This window comes from Carettochelys insculpta, chromosome 9 (assembly GCF_033958435.1).
Source record: "Carettochelys insculpta isolate YL-2023 chromosome 9, ASM3395843v1, whole genome shotgun sequence".
In the NCBI taxonomy this organism is placed as follows: domain Eukaryota; kingdom Metazoa; phylum Chordata; order Testudines; family Carettochelyidae; genus Carettochelys; species Carettochelys insculpta.
In genome coordinates, this window is record NC_134145.1 from 42257874 (window position 1) to 42282988 (window position 25115).

The following is a 25115-nucleotide window of genomic DNA, read 5'->3' on the forward strand; positions in this document are numbered from 1 at the left end:
TAGCAACTTGAACAGCAAAAGCAAGAGTAAGTTTGAAAGCAATGGATAAGATCTGGAAAAGCAAAGCAAATACCTTAGGAATGAAGCTGAGCATCTTGAAAACAGTGTATTCAGCAGCACGTTTTACAGATGTGAGACATGGGTGATAAAGAAAGATTTGAAGAGAAAGGATATTGGCATTTGAGAGGAGTTGTTATGGAAAGATCCTGAGAATAGGATGGACACAGAAGGTCACCAGAGAGAAATTAAATAGGAAGATACAGCCGAAAGAGAATCTACTACACAATGTTATACAACACAAGTTACAGCTATTCGGGCATATCTGCAGAATGAATAATGAACTAAAAATGAAGATCCTGGTATTCAGCATAAAGGTTTGAATAGCAGAGGCAGACACCACAGAGAATGGGTAGATGATCTAATAGATTGCAGAGTGGCTTAGTTTCTGTAGACAAGCTCTGCACCATTGGACAGGGAGAAAGGGAAGGAAATAGTGAGTGAGGCATTGGACACCAACGGACGCTGAGCCCATGGCTGTTGGTGATGATGATAGTGTGCCAAGCTATCACATCAGAGCAGAAGGCTATTGGTAAGGGTGACAAGACTGTCCAAGTGAGCGTGGGAAGCTGTAAATGCAGACTGAGAAAAATTGCATAGGAATACAGGACTTCTCCTTTGAGTTAAAGTAGGTATTAGGTCTTATATAAAGATGCAGAATAATCACTGTTGTTTCATTCTGGAAGATGCACCTTGTTAGTTCCAAACAGGATATAAAAAGATTTGGGTTTCTCCCTGAGCTAAAGGTAACTAGAGACTGAGACAAAAAGTGGACCTACAGGAAGTTCTAGCAACAGTTAAATGTAGGGAGAAAGAATAGGCTGATGTTTTTGTTTTAACATTGGTCAAAGAGCTACAAACGAGGCATGCCTCTGAGAAGATATCTTTATGCTATTTTATACTGTATATAATCAGCTTTGAGGAGGATGCTTTTCCACGTGTTCAAACACAAAGAATGACCACTGCATAGTATTCCATGTAATTTAAGATTCCTGGCTAATACGCTGAACCATACAACACATACTTAAAAAACATGTTCTTCAGGTGGGGGTGAAGTTGTGTTATTTGCTAAGTACCATTTGTAAGAAGCAAGCTCTGACTTTAGAAACAATTTGCTTCTAAGGAAGTCTAATTGTATCAGCTCTTTAGCAGACTTGACTTTTTGTAGGCATTAAAACCTAAAACATTGCTGTTATAGAAAGGGTACTAATTTTAATAGTATTAATTTAAATACAGACTTGCATCTCTTTTATGGGCCCAACAGGGAGAAGTGGGGGGAGGTTTCAAAAAATCCACACATAGACAAAAGCCCAGTCCCAGACTTTTCTGTACAATTATCTGATTTCCATAGACAGTTTGAATGTACAAGTGCACAAGTGTACAAGTGTAATGGATACATCCATTAAATTTACAATTTTGTTAATCTATTCTGTGTGATTGAACTATTTCCTTTAATTCCAAATAGTCCACAGCCTCTGTCTTTAGCGCTTCAACTTCTGGTGAGCCAAAGAATTTTCACCATGCGAAAACTTGATCCCTTCATATTTCTTCTCCTTTCATTGCCTTTGGCAATTCCACTCTCTCTCTACGATCAAGCTTGATGATATGGAAATAAACTTCTTTCTTCCTCTCCCCACATTGCTGCTCTCACTGAAATAATTAAAAACACTTTCTTTACCACCCTCGTGACCTGATTCACCTCCATAAACTCTTTTCCTTTTATGAAACTGGAACTTCGCTTGGGGGAAATTGTGTTCAAGGGAACGAACAACGAATTACCAGTAACAAAGTGGTATATGTAACAGAGAGGTAGCCATGTTAGTCTGTATTCTAACAAAACAAACCAGCAGTTATTTAGCACTTTAAAGACTAACAAAATAATTTATTAGGTGATGAGATTTCGCGGGATGGACCCACTTCTTCAGATACACTTAGTGATCTCTTTATTCTGTGAATCAACCTCATTTTCCAAAACTCAACCCCATCTGAGAGCTGTTTGCTGGCTCACATGAAATGCATTGTTAGTCTCAATGACTTTGGGGGTCTCAAAGACTCAAAGTCTTCCTTGTGGCACACATCACAAGAACTCACCATTACAGTTGGCATCCTTGTTAACCGTTTCAGCAGATATGGAAGGGATCAAATGGGCTTGATGTTCCCTTTAGTTGAGGGCTGAAAAATATTGACACAACAGCTTGGGGACCTTTAAAGTGCAAGTTGCCATGTGATACATGGCTTTTGCATAAACAAAAGGGCTTCTTCTCTCCATGGCTGTCTTTCAGAGGACTTTCAGCAGCATTCACTTAATATGATGAACTATAGCCCATTGTGTTGCCCTATGCTATTGACATCATTTCACAAACATTCCATTACTGATCAGCACCATCTCCTACAAACTCATCTTAATGCAAGTTGCATCACAGATCTTCTTCGTAGCAGACAGTATTGGGAAATTAATTGCTGTTTAAATGACATTCTATTCCTGCAATTGAAATAAATGACAACAATAACAAGTCAATTAAACACTGATTACATGGAGATTATCAGAGGTGTTTTATAATTGACTTACGGAATGATAATAAATTGAGAGGCATAGTGCAACATGATTTTTTATTTTTAAAAGGGAGATTTACCATACAATACATGTAATCTAAAACATTTGACATGGAAAAAGGAGGAGTGATTGGGAAAAGAACAGGGCAGGAAATTTAATCGTTAAAAGTCAGCTAGAGAATCAGATCACACCTCACAAAAATAAGTACAAATGGATAGCTCCAATCTTCCAAACTGAGGTGCTTCTCTTTTATCTTCATATGTTATCTGCTGTAACCACTCATGCTCACGGGCCTGAATGGGAATTCAGTAGCAATGGAGACCCTTAAACTCCTTCTTCATGGGCCATCTTTTTAATGTGAAATCAGAATCATTCAACCCCCGATTTTGCTTTTATTATTACTTATCTAAACATACTATTCAATTAAGTTGTAAAACCTCCAAGAAACAGCTAGCTCAGAGAAGAAAGAGGGAAGGTCAGCAAACGAAGGTATTAAATAAGAGGAGATAGAATAAGATGGGGAATAAAATATGTTGTGAGAGAGAAAGGATGTATAAGAATACAGATTTAAGATAAACATTTTTTAATTCTGACTGGAATTGATTGCAATAATCATGAAGGAATTTCGGGGTGGAATTTTATTTTTAAAAATGACAACTAGATTAACCCTTGTTCCAATTCTAATAATGACAGTACAGATGTGTAACAACATGTCAAATTATTTTCATGAATGGCTGAGTGAAGACTGAATAACTGGATACAAACCAGTATCTTTATGGGATAACTATTTGGCAAGTTAGGACAAGTTCTTACCAATGGTCATTTTATTCATAAATTTAAAGGTGGGGTATTGTCCTCAAAACTAGCCTGATTACTCTAATATGTTTATACTCTGAGAGCTTCACCAAATCATACAGTATGTAACAACAGATATTTGAAGCAGGATTTTGCCAGACTGTTGCTAGCTTAAAAACTAAGCTACTTTGATTTGACTGGGCCAGGTTGCTGCATTCCAGTCATACCTCTCACCTCATTCATCTAAAACTCAGGAGAGCAGTTCTAAAAGGCAACAAGAATGAAAGCCAGACACTTGGAAAAGAGAAGAGAAAGACAAGAAGTCTCTGTATTTTAGACTAACATGTCAAACTATTCAAGCAGTTCTAGGTGCAGTTAAGTTTGGTGACACTTTTTTAACTTAGAGTTCATAACCGAGTGAAGAGTCACTTACTTAGATCCCCCATTAGGAGATGTTGGGATTGATTATGTGCCTGATGCCAATCTAACATTGCTGCTAATTATTTCAATCATGATTTTCTTTGTATTTTGGTATGCTAGTAGAGGTTTAATGTCTATTTTCTTGATTTTTATAATTTTAATGAAATTTAAAATAACTGATGCCAAGTAACACTTCTTTTAATTAGCAACATAAGCAAGAACCATTAAGAATCAGCTGGCTGATCTAGAATCCTACTGGGCTCTGCTGTAAATTAAACCTTTGGTTTTCACCAGGTAATACACTGGTGCAAGCTGTCACACAGTGGTACTTGCAGAAGAGTGAGTTACAAATGAATAAAAAGGCCCAGCTGAAAGAGTTTCATTTTCTTTTTGGGAAACTTCAAAGAAAGCAGACCAGGCCTTGAGTCTTCTCCAAGGGCTCAAAGAACAGAGAAAATTATAGTACCTCAGGGAAGAAATGTTGTGAACAGATTAAGGCTGGGTATAAGACTCTGTTTCACTAGGAGTATGTATACACTACAGGGATAGGTTGAACTTGCTAAATTTGAGATTACAGCACCCAGAATGATGAAGTATATATGTCACCTGACCTTACTGGGGTATTAGGTTGAGGATGTGTGTCTCCAGTAACATGGCTGCCATTAGAAGCAGTGCACTGTGGGTAGACATCCCACAGTTCCTGTCACCCCTTTAGGTTATGCTCTTAGTGCTTCATGGGACCAAAATATTGGTGTGAGTGGTTCTGGGTATGTCGTCAGTCTCCCATAACGCACTCATTTCCTCTGTCCCTCCCTCTCTTTGTGAAAGCAACAGCACGTCAGGTTTTGGTGTGCTTTTCCCTGGGTATCTGACAGACAGCAGAGCACAGCAAGGATGGACCCTGCCCAGCTGCAAACAGCTGTGGAAAGCGCTTTGAACACCTCATGCATCATCCTGCAACTTCTACAGAACAGACAGGAGCCACTGGGCAAGGCTGTGAATAGAGTGGAAACAGAGTCGTTCAGGAGCCCATTGAGCAGAACAATCGGCATATGCTGGGAGTAGTGTGGATCCCACTGATGCAGTGGAATGCCAGTTCTGGTCCTATCAGACATGCTTAGACTGGTGGTATCACATAGTTCAGTAGTTATAGGGTGATGACCAATGGCTGCAAAACTTTTATACCTGAAAGGCCACTTTCATGAAACTTTATGGATTACTGTTCCCCACCCTGAAATACAGAAACATGAAACTGAGACCTGCTCTGACAGTTCAGAAGAGATTGGTAATAGCCCTAGGGAAGCTTGCAATGCCAGAGTGCTACTGCTTAGTGGGGAATCAGTTTGGAGTGGGTAAATCTATTGCATGGGCTGCTCAGATCCAATTAGCCAGGGCAATCAATATCTTTCTGTTAGGACGAATAGTGACTCTGGGAAACGTGCAGGAGACAGTGGATGGCTTTGCAGCAATGGGGTTCCCTAACTGTTTTGGAGCAATAGATGTAACACATATCTCTATCTTAACATCAGATCACCTTGCCAAAGAGCACAAACTGGCAGGCTTACTTCTCCATGGAGTTGCAGGCTCTGGTGGATCACAAGGGCCATTTTACCAACATCAGTGTGGGATGCTCAAGCATGGTGTATAACACACGAAACTTTAGGAACTCAGGTCTCTTCAGAAAGAGTCAAGATGGAACTTTCTCCTCAGACTGAAAAAATTACCATTGGGGTATTGAAAAGCCAATAGTTCTCCATGGAGACCCAGCCTATCCCTTGCTGCTAGAGTTCATGAAGCCATACGTAGGCAGTCTGGATAGCAGTAAGGAATAGTTCAACTATAGACTGAGCAAGTACAGAATGGTGGTAGAATGTGCCTTTGGGCATTTAATGGGTAGGGTCCAGATTCAGTTAGACTTCAGCGAAAGCAATATTGCTTAGTGGTGGCCATGCACTCCATCATATTATTGAAAGCAAGTGGGAAAGATTTATTGCAAGGTGGGGTTTTGAGGCATAGCACCTAACCTCTGGTTAGGAGCAGCCAGACATCTGTTCAATAAGGAGAGTACATCAAGGAGCACTGTGCATAAGAGAGGCTTTCATGAATGAGCTGACAATGATATGACATTCATGTCTATTGCTCTTAACAAGGTGGCCTCTCCAATACATGCACTGGCCTATATTTTTTCCCGCTTCCTAGGCTCATTTGGTGCAAATAAAGGCCCTTATGTAGCTTAATACCCCTCCCCTCAGGTTACCAATCACATGTGGGAGAATGCCAGCTTTCTATTCTCGGAGGCATCCCTAGGAGTTGAGTAACAAGCTACCTGTGACCTTTTCCCAAACTTTGTCAGGTGACTGGGGCAGGCAGCTTAGGAATTTGAAAAAGAGGGCTGGTAGTTCATCAGAGCATATGCTCATTGAACATTTCATCACAAGTTCATTTCTTTCAACTTCTGATTTGAGATAGCCAAAGTGATGGAAGGTCTGTGGCAGCTGTTTTTGGAAGACAGAATAAGGGTAGTCTTTAGAAAAGAAACCAAGTTAAAAGCCAAAGTTAACTCATGACCAATAACTGAAACACTGTTCTGAACAAAAGATGCATTATATACAAAGCCAAATGTGCCATATAAGGCCCTAGCAGGCAGGCAGAGCACACAGCATAGGATGTCTGCGTGGACTTTTAGGGAGTAGACATGGCAAAAAACTACAGAATCTGTGTGACAGTAGAAAAGTACAGCAAGGGCATGTGAAAGGGAATACTCACTGCGACTAATTGTGGGCAGTGTGTGCTGGCCACTCCCTACTCCCATGCAGGGAGGAATCTCTGTACACATGTGTGTGCTACCTTTCCAGCCCTGCTGAAGCAGCCCCACAGCACAGCAGGGTGCGGCTGTGGAAAGGCTGGGGCAGCTCTGGTCCATGGTGATCCTGCATGCCACATGCTCAGTCTTTCTCAGTTCCATGCTGGGATCTTTCCCTGATGGACGCTGCTTGATCAGGTTCTGGGGATGCTCAACATGCAGAGCACTGCTGCAATAAAAACAGAGAAGGGTCACTTTTCTGCAGGATAATTGCTTCATGCAGCTTCCCCTGTTTAATCTTGGTTGCCACACGTGACATAAATCTGACAGGCAACAGAGATCATGAAAGGGAGCAGATACTGACTGAATCAGAACAGAAGCTGGGGCCGTAGGCTTCTATGCTTTGTGCTGCAATGATGTCAGATTACTTACTGCTGACTTAGCATTGGAAGGTATCCTACTGGGCAGCAGAAATAAATCAGGATTCCCCAGAACCTTGTAAGCTGGATTACAAAGTACCTGACCAAGACCTTTATGGAGAAGAGCAGGGAGGATTCCTGTTCCATCTCCAGACACATTAACTTCTCCATGGAGCACCTGCTGTGTAGGCAAATTACCCATCAGCGTGCCCTTCAGATGATATCAAACATATCCAACATGACTGAATTTACTCTCTGTAGCATGATTACAAATGTGAATTTACCAGAAGTTCCCTCCCTGCCATCAGTGTCTCACAGCAAGATGCCCTGGAAAGGGACTGGCTCCAAGCTTATAAAAAGGTCCTGGCTAGTGGTGAGATCAGATTCTATGTGAGCCTGCTGAGCATTTTCCTCTTCTTTCTCCTCGATCACAATGTCATCTTCATTGCTGCCTGTGGCTGCAGGAAGAGTAAGCTCGGAGGTATCCATGGACAACTCTGGAGCAGTGGTGGGGTCCCTCCCAAGAATTCCATGTGGCTGCTCATAGAAGTGACATGCCTGAGGCTCTGACCCATCACAGCCTTTGCCTTCTTTGTCTTCTGGTACTCTTGCCACAGTTCCTATATTTTCACACAACACTGCTGGATGTCCCTGCTGTACCCATTTTCCAAAATTGCCCATGCAATTTTTGCATAAATTTCAGCATTTCTGTAGCTGTTTTTGAGTTCCATCTGAACGGCTTCTTCTCCTTCCACCTCAATCTGATCTAGGATCTCTGGGATACTCCATTCTGGAGCTCATTTGTGATACTGGGTATTCACGATGAAGCGTGCTGCTCTGGTGTGCTGGATGTTTTGCTTGCCACGCTGGACAGACAGGAAGTGAAATTCAAACTTTCCTGGGTTTTTTTCCTGTGTACCTGGCAGAGGAGCAGTGCTGAAACTGTTGGCCAGAGCAGTCACATCGGGGGCACCACAGGACCTTCCTAGAATCCCATAACATTGTCATTAATACTGCTGTGTCTGCACTGACTGTAAATCAACTTTGCAAGGTTGAATTTAGCTTTACTCCTCTTGTTTAGCAGGAGTACAAAAACTTTAAAAGCCTTTAAAGTCCATGGAAGAGGCTTGGTGGTGTGGACTGATTGATTATAAAGTTAATATTATGTACATAACACCAACACTACCCTGTAGTGTCGGCCAAGCCTACGCTATGTTCATCAATCCAGACCCCAGAAAGGGGATTGTTATTGGAGTTTTGAAAACCTTTTTGAGTTTATTTAGGAACCATGGGGGGAACAAGTCAGGCCAGAGCTACACATAGCCACAAAAGGACACATAAGAGGCAGCCAACCCTGTTAACAATTACTTAGGGATCAACCTACAACAACTGCACAGGGATCCCCCTTATGCACTTACCCCTTAGTGTTGGGGATAAACTCCCTACTGAGCAACTTGCTTCTCTTTTGTTATAGCAGCTGAGTTTGTGGTACATAAAATTTGGTTCTATTGTATAATATATTCTTCGACAACTGAGCCATAGTCTATCTTGGATGTATTCATGAAATTCCCATGACCCAAATGATATTCTTATGTAAACTGACTGCAGTATGTCCACATGTTTAAAAGACAGATATAGGAGACATGAATTCTGTTCCTGCCTCTGCCCCATGTTTCCTGTGTGACTTTGGGCAACTTTATGGGTAAGCACTCTCCATTCTATTTCTCAGTCAGTAAGATGAATATAATATGGTCCTGTCTCACAAGATTGCTTCCCAGGAGTCTTGTGATAAAATTATTAATTAAACAAGGTGTAAAGATAGTGCTGTAATGACTACATAAAAGAATATAAACAAGAATTGAAATCAATAGGCATTTTGCCTCTGAATTAAGTGATGCACGAGGGGGCCCTAAAGTACTTTAAAAAGGTAAAGTATTCTCTTTCCTTTACTGAGGCTGAACTTTAGGAATACTGTAGTTAGATGGATAAGAACAAATACATCTACTGTAAATTATTTTTAAGTCAGGAATGTTAGTTTATAAGAATGAGAATCCACTTATTGTGAAACAGAAGGACAGAAATCTTTTCTTAGCATAATTAAATTCTTATTGAAATGCACCACCTACACTCATGAAAGCCAGCATTGCTATGGGGGAAACCCTTCCAAATTAGATATTTTATTGCAGTGGCTTATATTCCCCCCTCCCCTTCTCCCAGTGAAATACTGAAAATAAAATTAATTGAACACTGAAAATCTGAGTGTCAGTCTGTGAGGAAAAGTAGGATGGTGTTGGGAATGCTCATCTGAAATTAACAAGTATAAAAAAGTCTAGTGTATTAAAAACTGCTCCAAGCCCTTGTGGTTATTAAAATTCAGGAGATGGCAAGTTACATTTCTGCAGTCTTTCTACAAGTATATTTATCTTTTTTCCTAAAGATGAGATTCTATCATACAGAGACCATATGGATAAACTTATAAGAAATTCCACTGTCAGGTCCATCATTTTTTTAATTCATTATCATCTTACTCACTCAAGAGGTATTGCAGTGTCTTGCACATTTTTCATTCTAAAGTAACAGATTTATTTAAAAGCTATTAATCTAATTATTAATCTCCTTGCTGACTCCTAACTAGGACAGAAACAATATTTTTAAACAAATCCAACCCTTCAAGAGGAGCCTTCAGAGAGGAAGGATGATCCATCAGAAAGGAAGGATAATATTATGGATATAGGACAAATCTGGGACTTCAGACCAGTGCACTCAATCCCCATTTTTGCTATAGACCTTCTCTGTAATTTGGGAAGAAGTTATTTAATCTGATTAGCTCCAGTTCTGGAAAGCTCACAAGTACAAATTTAAGCACATGCTGAAGTTGTGCTCCAGAATAGGGAAGTTTTCACAAATTCAGGCTTCTGTCCCCTTCTTTTCCATCTGTAAAGTGAAAACACTAATACTTCTTTTCAACCCTCTAACTATCTTGTTAATTTAGGGCCCAATTGTCTCACTGGAGTCAGTGGAAGTATTCATGAAACAAGCTACAGCTGAACGTGAACAAGGGTTGCACAGTATTACCCAGACATTGTCACTTAGGTTTCACTAGCAGATTTTGTCAACAAAACTGGTAGAATGTCCAAAATATTTTGTCAACAATTTGTTGACAAAACTCAGAACTTTTGCTGGCAATGTTCTTCCTCTCAGCCATGAGGCGTAATGCTTCTGTCAACAGATTGTGTTGACAAAAAAAACTGTTTGGACACTCTGGGGAGCGTTATCTTGACAGACAGGCATCTAGAACAATGAGCAGCCCTGTCTTCTGTGCTTCCGGGTGCCTGTTTTGTCAAGAGTACAGGTGGGTAGTATGGCTACTCTGTCAGGAGAGCAGAACACGCTCCTGATTGGCTTTTGTGTGTGGCCGCACTTTGTCAACGGAAGTTTTATCACAAAATCTCTTCCAACAATGACTTCTGCTGACAGATCGCTGTAGCATAACTGTGGCCTGTAAGCATTTCATGGCAAAACCTGTGCCTTACCATGTGTATATTCATTGTCCATCACAGTGTGGTTCTGCTCTCAGCTGGGCCTTGAGGCATTACGGCAACCATAACTAGTGAATACTATTTTAAACACTTTTTTGAGAAAGACTAAATTTAGCTTTCCAGATACTAAGTCCAGTATTTAGACTGAGCCACAGATATCAGATACATAGCACTGACCACAGCTTTGTCTGATTTCCTTTTGTGGGTATCTTGAGTCCGACCTTTATTCTCTTGTGGTCATATTCTTAATAACTGATATAACAAGGGCTCAATTCAGCAGAGCTCCTAGGTACATATTTACACCAACTCCTCTTCAACAAAGCATGTAAGTATGGGCTTAAATGCTATTGAACTGTTTTGATTAATTGAGGCCTCTCTGAACAGTGCGTGGGAAATTAACACAAATGAAGGGGGCAAAATTCTTCAGCACAGAGGGAGAGAGTGAAATACCTCTGCAGATAGATTGTGACTAATACAGCCTCTACATTGGTTTGTGGCTAATTATCCATTCAGTTCAATGGGACTGCCCTTATACAATACTGCCACACCTTATGCATTTTAATGGGGTGTGGTCAGCTATGGATCCCTCGGGATCTCTATGGTCCAAACAGCCTACCCACCACCCACATAGGTGAAATATGGTGGCTCTCTGCATTTGGGGTCTTCCAAATCCTCTTCAAAGCCAGGGGATTTCCCTTTCTGATCTACTCTTTAGTCTTCATTACTATTCAGAACTAAAAACAAACAAAACCAGGCACAGTACAAATCAAGGATGGCCTGTTCAGTACCACACACTACCTGAAACCCACTGATCACTATACTTTTACCTACACTCTTCTAGCTTCCATCCTACACAAACAACTAGATTCACTATTTACAATTAAGCCCGTACGTACAATCGCATTTGCTCTGATCCTACTGACAGAGACCGAAAACTACAAGATCTCTACCAAATATTCATAAACCTGAATTAGCCACCAGGAGAAATTAAAAAAACAAATTGACAGGGCCAGACTAATACCCAGAGACCAGCTACTCCAAGATAGGCCCAAAAAAGCCAAGAACAGAACACCACTGGTCATTACCTACAGCCCCCAACTCAAACCTCTGCAACACATTATTAAAGCCCTACAACCTATCCTTAATTAGGATGCCACACTAAAGAAGGCCCTAGGTGACATGTCTGTTCTCTTCTACAGACAACCTCCCAATCTTATGAGGATTCTCACCCACAACTACAGTTTGTACTGCAGGAACACCAGTCCTAGAACTTTTCCTTGCAACAAAGTCCATTGCCAGCTTTGTCCACATATCTATTCTGAAGATACCATCCCTGGACCTAACTAGGTTATTCACAGAATCATGGGACCAATTTCATGTTCCTCAACTAACATCATATATATCATCAGGTGCCAACAATGCCCAGATGGACAGACTTTAAACTCTCTTACACAAAGAGTTAATGGGCACAAAACAGATATAAAAACACTCCTGATTCACAAACCAGTCAGCCAGCACATTTATGGAGTGGGCCATTCTGTTAATGACCTGAAAGTCAGTGTTTTACTGAAAAGAACTTTTCACAGCCATTTGAAAAGAGAGGCTGCTGAACTCAACATAGGCTGAACGAACACCAGGGCATCTGGTATGATTACAGCCATTGCACATTTTCATTTCAGCTAACTTGACAATGTCCAATACACATTTTTCCAGAAGTGGGAGGAAGAGTTGCAAAGGTAACACCAGTGTTTGTGAGAAGAGCAAAGTGAAAGAGGTAAAATCAAGGACAAAGTGAAGGAAACACAATGAATGATTCGTTTTGTGGAAATATCCTTGAACTGCATTAAAAAAAAAAAACAGAGAGACCAGATATGCAGAATTTGTTGTTTACAGATTGCTTTTCAAATTTCAAATGGCAATGGGTAAATGAGCTATCAGCTCATTTGACATTGCTAAGGTTAAACCAAATGCCATTTCTCAGAACATTGTAAACAATAGTGTCTCTTATGTTTTACTGTTGATCTTTAGCTTAGCGTTGCTGTCCTAGCGAAAAACACTCAACCTGCAGTAAAACAAGACAGAGTGGGGAAAATCTGGAGGAGGGGAGGATCAATAAACTATTAATATACCGATTTCTATAATTTCCAGGTGGAATTTAAAATGTATAAACTTGTTTTTATTTATCAAAGCTTAATTTAAGCATTGACTAATTTTTAGAGCTAAGAAAATCTAGGTTAATTGGAAACATATCAGTGTGAAGAGTAATTATTCACTTTATGTTCAAATTGCTAACAAATGTGTTTAAAATGTAATTTGTTCCACTTTAATCTTACACATTTATTATTTCCCTGGGGAGACCTGAAATTAAGATACTGATACACTAAGTTAAACAACTCCCCAAGTTTTCATCTCTTGTCTTTTTGTATTTATATTTCTTGTTGACAAAGCTTCCTAATGTTTTTTTTTTAATATTTATAAGAAGCTCCAATGTAGCAACCTTTCCACATAAATATTTTGATCACCATAAAAAAGACAACAACACTTGTTTTTGTTCATAATTATTGTATCAGTTGACTTACTTTTCAAGTGCCTACTTATCAAGACCAGTTTTTAATTAAAATCCTCATTAGGAGACAGCTGAAGTGCAAAAGCATGGATTTTTATCCTCGCATATCATCATACAATTCCCTTAGCTCATTACATCTGTGTGTCCTACCTGTGTCTACCACACAGCTTGAAAAAACAGCTTAAGAGTGGACAGCTACAAAAGTGGAAAGAAATTTTTAATGAACCATTTTTTATCACAAACCAAAACAAACAGTGGATAAGAATGAGCAGGGTTTGATGAAAAGCATTTCTCAAATTAATTTCTGTTCAAAACCAGAGAAAGACGGACCAAGGATCAGCTTATTGGTGAGGGCCCTCCACCTGCATTCAAGGCTCTGCTTTTCCTAATTTAGAGCCACTTACCCACCAGGTTATTGGCTATTCTGGCATGGGACCGGGCTAATTGCTTTCTTCACCTCCATCTAGTTTTACTTTGACAGGTCTCCGTTTCATCCCAGTGCAAAACGGGAAACCTTTCTAAGCTATCAGAAGTACTCATGGGATGAGTAAACCACTTCCTGCCCAGTTCCACCTGTTATTTTTGAGCGTGACTGGTGATTTGGGAGTGTCTCAGTTTTAATTTCCCAACAGGAGTTCCTACACATGGCCTAGTAACACAGAGGTAGCCCTGTTAGTCTACATGCTATCAAAACAAAAGTGTAGTCCAGTAGCACTTTAAAGACTACTGGACTGCTTCTTTGTTTTGATAGTACACATGGCCTGGTTTTCAGAAAGTTTTGAATACCCGTCTTCTGAAAATAGGGGCCCTTTAAGGGGTCTCAGTTTGGACATCTTAAATTGTTACCAAGTTGTATGATGCTAATACAGGGGAGGTGGCTAAGGCTTATTACCCATAACCCTTATCCATCTCTAACTGAAGAAGAAAATAGGCTGTGAATAAAGGTTCGTGGTCTAGGGTCTGGTCTCATTTATGCTGAAGTAAATGAAAAATAACTTCTCCGAGTGTTTTGTAACTCACATCACAACCTGGACTACTACGAAATACAAAGAGGTTTTTTGTTTGTTTGTTTGTTTGTTTTCTCCACCAGAGTATCTGAATGTCAGCACATCCACCAGAGTGTTGAATAAAATTATTCACCAGGAGGGATCTTTTATCAGATCATTTTACCTTTGCTTGTTCAGTATGTTGAGGTGTATTCTATTTTAATTTAAATGTTAAACATAGAGATAATAGACATAAAAGATATGTTCCTGCTTCCCCTCTGAAGTTGGAGGCAATCAGCTGGATCATAAGCAAAATCCCCTCCATTTCCAGAATGCATTAACTAAGCTATAAATAAACCCTTCCTATGGTAGCATTCCCTGGCTATAATATTTAACTTTTGTGGTTATTAAAAAGCACCTGATTGACTACCCTAACCACCTGTGTTTACCTACAAAGCAGGTATAGCATAGGTGGGAGATCTAAGTTTGTCCACAATTCCCCATCAAACTTTGAAGGAGAAGTGGGCAACCAGAGGGACAGAGGCCACATTCACCCCACCAGGTAATTTTTATGTACCCAACCACAGGCCACCTCAGGACAAGCAATCTAGTGACATCATGGCCTGCAATGCGAGGAAGCCATCAGTGTGAATGAGTCTAACCCATGTTCAAATCATATTTCATGCAACTTTGTGATGAGAGACAATGGGTCAGAGTAGGAAACAAAGCAGAACCCCATGGAATGGGAACAGCCTTTGCAAGGTGAATGTGGGACAAATAAAGAATGGCCATATTGGATCAAACCAAAGCTACATCTAGCCCCATATCAAGTCTTCCAACAGTGGCTAATGCCAGATTCCCTGAAGGGAGTAAGCAGAACAGGTAATCAGCAAACGATCCTTCTCCTGTTACACATTTCCAACCTCTGACAAACAGAGGCGAGGGGCATGTTTTCTACCCATCCTCACTATGAGCCACTGACAGTCCTGACCTCCATTAATTAATCTGTTTTTGAACCTTGTCAAAGTCCTGGTCTTCACAGCATCCTCTGACAAGGAGTTCCACAGATTGACTGTGGGCTGGGTGACTTAATAGTTTCTTTTATTTGTTCTAAGCCTGTTATTAATTTCCTGCCCCTAGTTCCTATGTTATGGGATCAAGTAAATAACTTTTCCCTATTCATTTTTTCTGCACCAGCTGTGATTTTATAGAACTCTACCATATCCCTCCTCAGTCTCGTCTTTTCTAAGAAGAAAAGTCTCAGTCTTTTTAATCTCTCTTCATATGGCACCTGTTCCAAAATCCTAATAATTTTTGTTGCCCTCTTCTGAACATTTTCCAATGCCAATGTATCTTTTTTGAGATGAGGTGAGCACATCTGTACCATGGCATACCCTGTATTTATACAAAGGTAATAAGATATTTTCCATCTTATTCTCTATCTCTTTTTGAATGATTCTCAACGTTATTTGCTTTTTTGGACTGCAGAATATTGAACAGATGTTTTCAGAGAACTATGCACAATGAGTCCGAGATCTCTCTCTTGAGTGCTTGTAGCTAAATTAGTCCATATACAGTCAGGAATATTTTTTTCCAATATGCATTACTTTACATTTATAAACATTAAATTTCATTTGCCATTTTGTTGCCCAATCACTTAGTTTTGTGAGATCTTTTTGAAGCTCTTCACAGTCTGCTTTGTCTTTAACTTTCTTGAGCTGCGTCTACACGTGCATGCTACTTCGAAGTAGTGGTGCCAACTTCGAAATAGCGCCTGTCACGGCTACACGTGTTGGGCGCTATTTCGAAGTTAACATCGACATTAGGCGGCGAGACGTCGAAGTCGCTAACCCCATGAGGGAATGGGAATAGCGCCCTATTTCGACGTTCAACGTCGAAGTAGGGAACGTGTAGTCGTTGCACGTCCCGCAACATCGAAATAGCAGGGTCCTCCATGGCGGCCATCAGCTGAGGGGTTGAGAGACGCTCTCTCCAGCCCCTGAGCTCAATGGTGGCCGCGTGGAGTGGCCCCTTAAAGCTCCCTGCCCCCTCCCTTCCTGTGAAGGAAGCTGAGAGAACGTGCAGGCGGCAGCCCAGACACGCGGCCAGCCTGCACGTCTCTGAGTGCCACAGACACCCACCCCAGCTGCGATGGCCGCACGGCAGCCCCCCAAGTGCCCCCAGGGGACCCCCCCCCAAGGGGAGCCAGGGCTCCCAGCCCATCAGCCAGGCGGGGAAGAGTCAGCGGGGCCCCTTCTGGACGGAGGCCGAGCTTCAGGACCTGCTGGGGCTCTGGACCGAGGTGGAGATGCTCCAGGTAATGGGGAGCAAGAGGAGGAACACGGATGCGTTCGCTCGGCTGGCCGAGGGCCTGGCCGCCCGGGGTCACCCTGCCCGCACTCCGGATCATGTCCGGAGTAAAGTGAAGGAGCTGCAGCAGGGTTACGCCCGGGCCCGGGATGAGGCTGGCTGATCTGGAGCCACCCCCGTCACTTGCCCCTTTTACAAGGAGCTCAGGGACATCCTGGGCCCCTGGCACAACTCCTCCCCTCTGGCCACTCTTGATACCTCGGCCGAGGAGCCCCAGCAGGCCCCGGAGGCGGAGTCCACCTCGGAAGCAAGCCTCGCACCCTGGGGGCCCCCCCAGGAGCCCACCCACGGGACACCGGAGGAGGAGGAGGAGGAGGGGGAATCCTCCTCCACGAAGACGGCCTGAGGATCATCCTGCCATCCAGAAGCTCCAGCTGGGCGTCCGCCCCCCGGGTGTCCCCCGACCATGGGAGTGGACCATCAGATATGTACCCCCCCTGGTGCAAACCCCAGGGGTTGAGGGGCAGGGGTAATAGATATGACCAGGGCCCTCCACATGCCCAGATGACCATGGCCCCAAGGACAGCAGTGGCATGTCCCTCAGAAGAGTGCATCAGCCCCTGCCCCCCCCAGCACGACAGTGCCATGCCCCACCCCCGGGGTGGGGGGGAGCGGAACTTCTAGGGTCCCCCGGGGGGAGGGGGTGGGACACCCAGCAGCAGCAGCAGCATGTGATGGAGTGGGGTGAGTGCAAATGCGAGACTCAGGCTACATATAAGAAACAAGCTGAATAGCTCCCAGTGGCTAAGGATCATCCTGGGGCTACAACTGGCAGGTTACACCTCTGCCCTGAACAAGGAGGAGGGAGGAGCCGAGCTGGGTTTGAATCAGGGGCGGCAGTTAGAGGCTAGGGGAAGGGAGAGCTAGAAGGCAGCCAGCCTGAGGAGGGGGAAAGCTACACCCCAGAGGGACACCCCTCGGGGTCTTCTTCCCAGGACGGGTTGGAAGGACTGTCTCTGACTGCTGTACTGTCGCTTCTGTGAGAAACTGGGCATCTGTTGCCTAATAAACCTCTTGTTGTACCTGCTGAGTGAGAGTCACTCCTGCCAGCAGATGGGGTGCAGTGCAGGGGGACCCCTGAACCCCATCACAGCAGCATCTCCCAGGGACGGGGATGGGGAACCTGCAGCAGAGGTGTGGGGGGACAAGGGCCGCGGATCGGGGCCCACACTAACAGCTGTCTCCACTCTTCTTCCCCCCCCCCCCCGTGTTCCGCAGCTGCACCATCGGAAGGACCGGAGAGCGCCAGCAAGGCGTCAGTGGTCCCAGACAGCCCTCTGGGGCCATCACTCCAGGCTAGCCCCTCGGCGGAGGACCGACCAGCCCCATGGCGGGGAAGACGGCGGACCCAGCACCAGCAGCCGACGGCGACAGACCCCCAGCTGCTGGCCCTCTACCATTGGCAGCTGGAGGTCGCCGAGCAGCGGCTGCGGGTGGAGGAACGCCACCTCCAGTTGCAGGAGCGGGCGCTGGCCTGGCACCAGGAGGCATGGGGGGCCTACATGCGGACTCTCAACCGTATCGCGGACTCCCTGGCCCCCCCATGCCGCGCCGGCCGCCGCAGTGCCCACCCTGCCTGCTCCACCTGCTGCTCCAGCCGCTGCTCCAGCCGCTGCGCCGGCCGCCGTCACACCACCACCCTCCACCAAGGGCCCTTCCACTGAGGGGGACCTGGGGCCAGCTGACACTCGCTGCCTGTATCTCCCGGTCCGCCCAGCCCTCAGCCAGCCCCGGCCAGGGCTGAGGCCCAGGCGGGGATCCCGACCGCCCACTCCCAGCACTGGACTTTAGGGGCATGGGGCCCAGGACGTGGCCTCCCCTCCCCCTTTGTATATATTCCCCCCAGTTTTTAAGTTACTTTGCTGTAAATAGTTTGTATATTTGACCCCTGTTATCATGGTAATCCTTACCCCCCCTCATGTAAATAGTTCTCCCCTTCCTTGTCTTCCCCTTTCATGTTATCCCTATTTTTATAATGTATATATATTTATTAAGTTAGAATTTCCCTGTACATAGTTAGTTAGTCTTGTTGATAATAATAATAAGAGTTCTAAAGATATTTGAGTTGACAAACAACTGTCTGCTTTTATTTTTACAAGAAAAGTGGGGGGGGGCTCTTGGGTGCTCTGTGGTGTGGGCGTAGGGGCAGGGAGTGTTGTGGAGGATGGGGGGGCAGTGGGGGGCCTGCCAGCATTCACCCTGCGGCCTCATCGAACTGGGCCCACAGGGCCTCCTGGACCTGGGTCCCTTCGGGGTCCATGTGGCGACTGGGGGCAGTGGGTGGCTGCACCTCGGCCCTGCCAGCCTCCACAGCCCAGCCCTAAAAGAAGGCGTCCCCCTTGCTTTCCACCAGATTCTGGAGGGCGCTGCACACGCCCACAATCTGGGGGATGTTGGTGGGGCCCGCATCAAGGCGGGTGAGGAGACACCTCCAGCACCCTTTGAGGCAGCCAAATGTGCGCTCCACCACCTGGCGCGCATGGTTCAGGCGATGGCTGAAGCACTCCTGGCTGGCAGACACATGGCCCATGTAAGGGTGCATGAGCCAGGCCCGGAGGGGGTATGCCCCATCTGCGATGACGCAGAGGGGCATGGTGGTGTCCACCACAGGGATCTCCCGCTGGGGGATGTAGGTCCCCACCTCCAGACTGCGGCACAGGCCCGAGTTCCAGAATACCCGGGCGTTGTGCGTGCTGCCAGGCCAGCCCACATAAATGTCCAGGAAACAGCCCCGGCTGTCCACCAAGGCCTGGAGGACCATTGAGTGGTAGCCCTTCCTGTTTATGTAGCATCCTCCACTGTGCTCCAGGGCACGAATGGGGATGTGAGTCCCATCCAGAGCCCCGAAGCAATTGGGGAAGCCCAGGGTGGCAAAGCCCGTGATGGCGGCATCCGGGTCCCCAAGCCTCACGAGCCTGTGGAGGAGCAGGGTGTTGATGGCGCGGACGACCTGAAGGGGAAGCACATGGGAGAGCACCAATGAGGGGTGTGCAGGGTGTGTGTGGCCCTCCCCTGCCAGGGCCCCCCCCCCACACCAGGGCTGCCTCCCCCAACTCCCTGTGGGTCCTCTTACCTCCATGAGGACAGTCTCGACGGTGGCCTTGCTGACGCCAAACTGCTGGCCCACGGATCGGTAGCTGTCTGGACCGGCCAGCTTCCAGACAGCAATGCTGACCCGTTTCTCGACGCTGAGGGCACGCTGCATGAAGGTGTCCTGGTGCCTCAGTGCGGGGGTGAGCCACTGGCATAGCTTCAGAAATGTCTGCCGGCTCATCCGAAAGTTCTGGAGCCAGCAGTCGTCGTCCCACTCCCCGAGCACCAGCCGCTCCCACCAGTCAGTGCTTGTGGGGTAGCTCCACAGCCGGCGGCGTGTGCGGTGGGGGGGGGCGGCGGGGTGCTGCAGGGTTGGGGGTTACTTTCTCCTCCTCTGTGGGCAGCTCCTCCTCTGTGGCAAGGAGGTGCTCAGCTGCATCCTGCATGGCATCGAGCAGGGCGAGCACTGCTCCTGCAGGGGCGGCTGGGTGGACCTCTGGCTGTTGCTGCTGCTGCTGCTGCTGCTGGGGGTCTATGACTGCGTCGCTTGAGGTGTGCATGCCTATGGCTCTGCAGACCGCGTGCTGTGCAGGCTGCATGTGTCTGGGAGGAGCCCTTTAAGGGAGCATCTAGCTGTTGCCCCAGAAGCGCTAGTCCACCCTGTGACCCTGTCTGCAGCTGTTCCTGGCACCCTTATTTCGATGTGTGCTACTTTGGCGTGTAGACGTTCCCTCGCTGTGCCTATTTCGATGTTGGGCTGAGCAACGTCGAAGTTGAACATCGACGTTGCCAGCCCTGGAGGACGTGTAGACGTTATTCATCGAAATAGCCTATTTCGATGTCGCAACATCGAAACAAGCTATTTCAAAGTTGGGTGCACGTGTAGACGTAGCCGTAGACGTTATTCATCGAAATAGGCTATTTCGATGTCACTACATCGAAATAAGCTCTTTTGATGTAGCGTTCACGTGTAGACATAGCCTTGAGCAGTTTAGTATCATCTGCAAATTTTGTCACCTCGCTGTTACCCCTTTCTTCAGATCATTTGTAAATAGTTTGGAAAGGTTTGGTCACACATTGGTAACCACTCTCCATTTTGAAAGGTTTCCATTTATTCCTACCCTTTTTTTTGCCCATCTTTTAACCAGTCTCAGAGGGATAGCCATGTTAGTCTGTAGCTTAAAAACAAACAAACAAACAAACTAAAAGCAAGCAGTCCTCTGTGCATGTGTGTGTGTATATACGCACACACACCCTGTATTCTCACTTTTGCTCCAATATCTGATGAAGTTGGTCTTATCACAAAAGCTCATTACCTAATAAAATTGTTGCTCTTTAAGGTGCAACAGGCTGCTTGTTTTTTCTGTCTTTTAACCAGTTATCAATCCATGAGCGAATCTTCCCTCTTATCTCATGACAACTTACTTTACTTGTGAGGCTTTGTCAAAGGCTGTCTGGAAATCTAAGTACACTACATCCAGTGGATGCCCCATGTCCATGTGGTTATGGAACCCCCCTGCCCCCCAAGAACTCTAGGGCCGCATCTACACTACAGCCCCCTTTCGAAAGGACGGCTTTCGAAACAGAACACTGAAAGCTGTTCTTTTGAAAAGGAGCATCCACACAGAAAAACAGAGACCGAAGGTGCGATCTGCTCTTTCAAAAGTCCTGGACTGCAATTTCAAAAATTAGCATCCACATTAGCAGGGCGCTCTTACGAAAGTACAGGAGCAGGAAGTCCCGTGGGCAGGGTCGCATGGTGGATGAGCCCTTCCAGGACCACGGCCCGCCATCCCCTTAAAGGCCCCCTTCATCCCACACGTCAGCCCGCACACATTGAGGGCCAGCCACCTGTCCCCAGGCTCGCACACCAAGGAGATCAGAGGAGGCACCCCAGGCCCGCATAGAACCCGAGCAGCCCCCCATCCTCATCAAGGCCATGGCCAGTGCACTGGCTGTGGTCCTGGCTGCCATGCAGCAGTGGCTAGGGGCAGCCAGCCTACTAGGCACCCTCCTGGAAGTCATCCAGAGGGCGCGACATCCCCAGCAGGTCCCCCAGGGCATCTGCTGCCTGTGGAGCTTCCCCACAAGCAGCGACTGGTGGGACCGGCTGGTGCCGGAGGACTGGGGTGATGACCAGTGGCTACAGAACTTCCGGATGACCAAGGGGACATTCCTAGAGCTGTGCAACTGGCTCGCCCCAGCCCTCCAGCACCAGGACACCCTCATGAGGCCAGCACTCCCGCTCCAGAAAAGGGTGGCCATCGACCTCTAGAAACTGGCCACTCCGGACAGTCACTGATCCATCGGCCATCAGTTTGGGGTGGGCAGGGCCACCGTTGGGGCCGTCCTCAATGAGGTAAGCCATGCACATGCAGGGGCCAGGGGATGGCGGGCACTCCGGCATGGGGCACCATTGAGGACCACAGGGTAGCCCCCACCGGGGACGGGACAGGGATGGGGACAGGGGCCCCAGGGAGGCCTGTGCTGCAGGGGACAGGGATGGTAGGGCACACTACACCCCACCCCATGCTCACAAGTGCATCCTCCTCCTGCTCTCTGCAGGTCATCTGGGCCATCAACAGGGTCCTACTGTGGCAGCTGGTGCATGTCAGGGACCTGGACTATGCCATCTGGGGCTTCAAGGAGTTGGCCTTTCCAAACTGCTTCGGGGCCCTGGACAGCATGCACATTGCCATCCGGGCCCCAGAGCACAGTGGCGGGGCTTTCATAAACCATAAGGGCTACCACTCCATGGTCCTGCAGGCACTCGTCGATGACAACAGTTGGTTCCAGGACATCTGTGTGGTCTGGTCCAGCCATGCCCATGACGCCAGGGTGTTCCGGAACACGGGGCTCGGCCACCTCATGGCCGAGGGGAACTTCATCCCCCAATGGGAGCTCCCTACTGGGGACACCACAATGCCACCCTGCATCGTGACGGACGCGGCCTACCCCCTGCAGGCCTGGATCATGAGGCCATACACAGGACACACACAGCCCAGCCAGGATGTTTTTAATGAGCGGCTGAACCGGGCATGCAACACGGTGGAGTGGGCATTTGGTCGCTTGAAAGGGCACTTCAGATGCCTCCTCATGAGGCTGGAGATTGGCCTCACCAGTGTTCTGGCAGTGTTTGGGGCCTGCTGTGCCCTGCGCAACTTCATGGAGGGAAAGCGCGAGCCATTCGTGCACGGGTGGGCTGTTGAGGCAGGGTGCGGGTATGAGCAACCCCCTGCTGCCCCATGCTGCCAGGCCCAGCGGGACGGGGTGTGGGTACAGGAGGCCCTGCGCTAGGCCTTTGAGTGGGAACCACAGTAACCACCCCACCCCCATGTATGCACACCACACCCCCACGAGCACCCCACCACCCCCATGCACACCCCACCACCCCCACACATGCACAAGGGACCCAGATGGAACCACGAAATAAACACTTTACTTAAGCAATACTATTGCTTTGCCGCCTATGTAAAGGGAGGGGTATCACAGAAAGAGGGGCTGAGGGGAACTATATACAGAGGCGTTGCGGCTCCAGGTGGTCACCCTCCGGGCCCTGGGAGGGCCGAAGGTAAGGTCAGAAGGCCCTATTCATTTATGAGAGTTGAGGAATTGGATCCCTGTTGCCCACATCTGCCCCTTCCCCCCCCGGATCCAGGTGGTCCATTGTGGCTGGGCTGGGGCAGGTGGCACAGGGAAGTAGGGGAGCTGCTGAGGAGGGGACCTGTGGGCTCCCTGAGGTCGGCATGGGAGGTGTGGGGGGCAGCGGGAATGGCCTCACGTTGGGCAGCCCTGGCCATCAACATATTGGCCAGCTGCATCAGGGCAGACGGGGGCAGGTGTGTTGGGACAAGGGCAGAGAGGTCAGGCTCGTGGGGAGGGGTTCGCTACAGGGGGTGAGGTGGGGGGAACACCAGGGGGGGCAGGAGATGTCTGCGGGTTCTTTTGAAAGAGATTGGTCTTCCGATTCTAGTTTTGAATGTACTTGCTAGTGTAGACGCAGCCTAGTAGATTAGTAAAGGCATAATTTCCCCTTACAGAAACCATGTTGCTTTTCCCACAACAAATAATATCAGTCTTTGGCTGTGTCGACACTACCACCCTCCTTCGAAGGAAGGATGGTAATTAGAGCGTTGGGAGTTTACTAATGAAGTGCTGCACTGCATATGCAGCACCTCATTAAGCAAATTCTCCCCAACCCCCACCCCACAGCAACTTCGAAGTAACTTCAAAGTACCGGCTCACGTCTTGCCGCGGCTCACCCGCCGGTATTTCGATGTGCCCGGAGTAAAGGCACTTTGAAGTTGCCCTGGCACTTCGAAGTACCGGCGGGTGAGCTGCAACTAGATGTGAGCCGGTACTTCAAAGTTTAAAACTTCGAAGTTGCCATGAGGGGGGAATTTGCTTAATGAAGTGATGCCTATGCAATGCAGCACTTCATTAGTAAATTCCCAACACCCTAATTACCACCCTTCCTTTGAAGGAGGGTGGTAGTGTAGACAAGCCCAATGTGTCTAAAAATTTTATTCTTTACTATAGTTTCAACTAATTTGCTTGGTACTGATGTTAGACTTGTCAGTCTGTAATTGCCAGGATCATCTCTAGAGCCCTTTTTAAATACTGGTTTCACAATAGCTATATTCTAGTCATTAGGTAGAGAAGCTGATTTAAAGGATAGGTAGCAAACTGGTCAATAGTTTTGCACCTAGCTTACCAAAGGTTATTAGTGAATTTCATGGATCTCTACCTGCTTACAACTGCCTATCTCTGCCTTAAAGAACTCCCTTGCCTCCTCCACTCTAGTAAACTCAGGGTCAGGATACTGACCCTTGGCATGTCTCTCATGACAGGTGAGTCTAGAACTGCTATAAGATAAGTGCAAGAGTCTAGGTTTGTGAAAGAAACAAGATTGTAGAAAAGACAAATATTTCACAGAGATGTAAGGAAGCTGATACAAGACACATGGATGGGGAATTCTGAACATCAGAATAAACCTAGAGTTTGTAAGAAAGACCTCTTACTAGAAAATTCGGTCTCATCCAGAATAACTCTCAATCTATTTTCCTTAAAACCACTGCAGTGAACAGGTCATGTCACAGCTCAAGATTGCATTCAGAAAAAATGCTGCTCCCTATATCTCTAAATTATGATCTACTAGGAGTGAATGTTTTCTTTCCTCTGGGGATGGAGAAAGAAAAGGAAATTTACCAGAGGTGGTGCTGCAGGCAGCCACCAGAGAGAAAAGTCTTGCTTTATCTTTTCAGAGTTTTTAAATTGAAATTAAATTTACAATGGACACTTGTGTAACAGGTCCTTCTATGTGTCCCAATATCTAAAGAAGAGACCTACATGCAAAAGTACAGGAGATAGAACTCACTAAAGCTGCATCTACACTACAAAATAAGTTCAAAGTTGCTTACTTCGAAGTTGCTTACTTCTGCAACTTCGAAGCAGAGCATCTATACACAAAATGCACCCTCCCCTACTTTGAAGTTAAGCGTCTACACACAAGTAGCCACTACTGTGAAGTAAGGGGACAGGAAATGATGCAGACACATGGTTGCATGGCCGAC